The sequence below is a fragment of the Charadrius vociferus genome, unplaced genomic scaffold, assembly GCF_000708025.1.
Source record: "Charadrius vociferus isolate BGI_N301 unplaced genomic scaffold, ASM70802v2 scaffold302, whole genome shotgun sequence".
Classification (NCBI taxonomy): Eukaryota; Metazoa; Chordata; class Aves; order Charadriiformes; family Charadriidae; genus Charadrius; species Charadrius vociferus.
The window spans coordinates 58,468-63,036 of NW_009647023.1; the positions used below are offsets into that span (position 1 = coordinate 58,468).

Consider the following 4,569-nt stretch of genomic DNA (forward strand, 5'->3'; position numbering starts at 1 on the left):
ATGTTTATAGCTGATGCCCAGGCATGGTATGCAGAGAGGACCTTGCTTATACTTATTGCTATAACAACCAAGGCCAACCAACTTTGTTATTTGACTCGTTGGAACGGAAAAGAATAGTGAGGTCCCACCTGCAAGGAGGAGCGGACAGGACAGGTGACCCAAAACTGCCCAACGAGGGTATTCCATCCCATCTGCCTCATGCTCAGTATAAAGGCTGAGGGATCGAAAGGTCAGCTCTCTCTTCCTGCAATGGCCGACGTCTGAGGAGGACTCTGTTCGTCTGCCTGCGATCCCGATCCTGAATGCAGATCCGGAATCCAGTTCCCGTCCGTCACTGAGTCCAGCCTGGGACTGCCCCAGTGCCAGCCGGTGTCGTGATTGTCATCTCGGGAGCTTGATACGGTTTTGTATATATTTCATTATTTCTTTTTTTTTTTATTTTATTATTAATATTTCATTAAAGTAGTTTAGTTCCTTCTAAACTCGTAAGTCTCTTTTTCCTCCTCTGCCTCTCTCTCTGAAGAGGGGTAGAGGAGAGCATCTGTCGGTCCCATCTGGGGTCCTTCAGGTCCCCAGTAGCCGATTTGGCCTAAACCACGACACAATGTCAGACCAACAGCCCTTGTATCAGATTCAGCTATTTGATCTTTATCTAGTCATGATCTCAGCCTTCAGACAACTGGGAGATGGTTCCATTTTTTACCAGACTTTTGTCCTCCACCTTTAAGCTTGAGAGTGAATCAGAGAACAGTAACAACGTGTCAGCTACCAGGGGATGTGTTAGAGGTGTTTGAAAGTATCTTGTTCTGATTCTGACTGTGACTGAGGAGAAATCACAGGATTCACTAGGAGACCACAATCAAAGCTGCAGAGAGAATGAGGGTAAGGAACTTGCTGCTGCATCCATCTCTTACAGTCTATCCGAAGGCTGGTACATACCGTCTTCCTGCTCATCTCAACCACACGTTCTCTGAATCTAAAATAAATACAACATGGTTTCACACACATCAGCTTCCAGCATATAAGGACATAAAGCAAGTTTTATGTGTCGTACCCCAAGGCTTTTCCTTTGCTTTCTTACTTTTTGTAATATCCTGCTCAACAGAGTCCCAAATTAGTAATTATCATTATAATACAGGAGCTTAATCCAAATGCATTTTAGGCAGTTTTACTCATCTGTGCACAAGGGGTGCTGTATTTTTGACAGCCCCTAGTAAGCTGGGAATTATTTTTTTTTTTTACCCATAGCAGCTTCATCATCAGGTGGCCCCTCAGAAAGAAGTTTGCAGCGATATTTTTGTGCTGTTACAGGGGAAGGTAGGTGAATGGTGATCATCTGAATCAAGGCATCTCCAGCAGGCAGCCAGTGGTGCATCACGGTCTAGGGACCCCAAATTCACATTGTAATTAGAACTTGTTTCAACAAATATAAAAACCGACCCCCAAATAAACCTTTTGGATAGCATGTAGAAGGCTACACTCAGGGATGCAATGTAAAAAGTCATGACAACTATTTAAAATTTCCCTATGACTACTTAAATCTTGTTAAAGGCTATGAGTAAAATACTTATCTAGAACAAGCAATTTGAACATAACTATATGTTTGAATTAGTGAAAACCAGCACTCCTCGCATTCTTTTTTGCCTTGGGCTAGTGACTTACGTTTCAACAGAAATGTTAGGATTCATGGATTATATTAAACTCCTAAAATTAAACATTAATGTCCTTCTCGCTGACAGCAGATTACAATAGCTGAAGGAAAAAGGTCCATGAATTGTCATATTTTATGGCTGTATCTTCCACATATGGAAGATAAAAATAAAACCAAATGTTTTATTAAATCTCTGGCCATTCACCACAGTAATGTGGTTGGATTTCCCTTCTCCAGTGATTATTTCTCTCTTCTTACATCAAAACAGGTGTGTCTTTTGTGTGTTGCAACACACTTAAGTCCGGTTATCTCTCTAGCAAATTCAGTGCAATACATTACCAAGCACCCTATTTCAAATTGTGACATTCCTGATGCACAAATTAACCACTGAACAGATTATAAAAAGACAATTAAGCTAAGTTTATGTGCATTTCAGAAAGACCTAAAAGACTGTTCTCATTACACAGCTCCAGGGTAAGAAATGCTATCATGCTGGCAATTCTAATGAAGTAGAAAGACCAAGTTACCTTAAGAAGGGGTTTTCCCTCTTTATCTTGATCTTCAGTGTCTAGCTTGATATCAAGTTTCTCTATCAGTTTGGCTGCCTCTTTCTTCTTAAAATTCATAATGGCATCAAAGATCTGAAACAAGTTTATAGTGACTGGAGTAAGTAATATATCAGAGACAGGATCTGCTTACTATTTATCTTAAACATGTTGAACATATGAAAACCCTCTGGTTTCTCTGTTCTGGGCTTTTGTTTGAGAAACTATTCACAAGGATCACACAGCTCAAGATTCACAAATTATATCAAATGTTTCTAATTCCAAATGAAATTCCAAATTCCTATCAGAAGAGGTTCACACACAAAATACAAATCTTGAATCTAACAGTATGCAGAATATGTTATTTCAGTGAACAGACCATTCAGATTTTCTGCCTTCTACATCCGACCCACCTTTTGCACATTGTTCTTATATTGCAGAATTTTTCTAGTCTCTACAGAAAGCACTGCACCCTCAGCAAGTTTGCCAAGGACACCAGGCTGGGTGGCATGGTCAACAGGCTGGAGGGAAGGGATGCCATCCAATGGGACACAGACAGGCTTGAGAGGTGGGCCCGTACAAACCTCATGAAGTTCAACAAGGCCAAGTGCAATGTCCTGTACGTGGATCAGGGGCAATCCCAAGCACAAATAAAGGCTGGGCAGAGAATGGACTGAGAGCAGCCCTGAGGAGAAGGACTTGGTGGATGAGAAGTTCAACATGAGCTGGCAATGTGTGATCACAGCCCAGAAGGCCAACCGCATCCTGAGCTGCATCACCAGTATCATGGTCAGCAGGTCGAGGGAGGTGATTCTGCCCCTCTACTCTGCTCTTGTGAGGAGCACCTCTTCTATGAGGACAGGCTGAGAGAGTTGGGGTTGTTCAGCCTGGAGAAGAGAAGGCTCCAGGGAGACCTCATAGCCCCTTCCAGTATCTGAAAGGGGCCTACAGGAAAGATGGGGAGGGACTCAGGTAGTGGAGTGATAGATAGGATGAGGGGTAATGGTTTTAAACTGAAGAAGGGGAGATTTAGAATAGATATTAGGAAGAAATTCTTTACTGTGAGGGTGGTGAGGCACTGGCATAGGTTGCCCAGAGAAGCTGTGGATGCCCCATCCCTGGAGGTGTTAAAGGCCAGGCTGGATGAGGCTCTGAGTAACCTGGTCTAGTGGAAGGTGTCCCTGCCTGTGAGAAACGCTCGCTCACGGATAAAAATGTAGAGAGGACAAAGTCTTCGAAGCAAAGATAAAAGTTTATTCAGGATCAAAATAAACGAGTCAGCTGAGTCGGGTGCCTCTCAAAAAGAGCACACTTAGCTACAAAACTTCAGGTATTTATGTCCTGCCCCCTTTTTCCATTAGTTAGGTACTTTAGGGCGCACATTCTTTCACGACCCGTTAGCCTATCACAAACTCGATTCACATTTTTCTCCTTATAAGGAGTTGTTTTTCTAAGTTATACAGCTCTGCTTGTGCCGTCGAAACACAAAATGGCTGAAGCCAAACAATTCCATCTCTCACACTGCCCATGGCAGGGGGGTTGGAACTAGATGATCTTTAAGGTCCCTTCCAACTCAAACCATTCTTTGATTCTATGATTCTTTAGACCTACTTTAGAAGAGGGATTGCTTTCCTAAGAGATAACCTGCTAAACTAAAAAAAGGCTCCTCTTATGCCCCTGAAATCAAATCAAGACAAAATATGGCTTTACCTTAAAGATAGGATCCAGAACTAGCTGAAAAAATATCCTTGGCAACTTCTTTCCATCTGGGCTAGTGGCTGATTTGCTGAATTTTCCAGTTGTTGGATCAAAATATCTAAAGATGTTTATTTTTACTCATCCATTTTGAACTTGAGGAATATCCACTTTTTCTGCAAATTTCCACCTAGTTATTTGTCGTGGTTTGGCCTCAGCCAGCAACAAAGAACCACGCAGCCGCTCGCACAACTCCCACAGTCGTGGAAAAAGAAAATGACAGGGCCAAACTCGTGGGTTAAAAGAGTGCAATTTAACAGAACAGCAAAAGGAAAAGATGAAAACGCGATTACAGTACCGCCGTGAAGCACACCAACCAGACCCGCACTGCCGCAGCCCACCCCAAGTGGCAACTGCTCTCCTCGGCTAGCTCCTCTTATAGCTCGGGCATGGGTCACCTGGTATGGAATACCTGCCCCCTGCCGGCTCCTGGGGAAATTAACCCCATCCCTGCCGGAACCAGGACATTATCCACCCCTTATTCCATACCATCTGTGTCATGCCCAGATCTTACAGTTCCCATAGTCTGTGGGCCATACCTCCAACGTGTCCGTTGAACTCACTTAAAACGTCCATTGCACTCACTTAAAATGTCCATTAAACTCACTTAGTCCATGA

The 4,569-nt window shown here is 43.1% G+C and overlaps 1 pseudogene; it reads right to left on the minus strand.

Annotated features, from left to right (window-relative positions):
* The window catches only part of LOC104295718, a 29,644-nt pseudogene that overhangs the window by 17,699 nt on the left and 7,376 nt on the right, over window positions 1–4,569 (minus strand).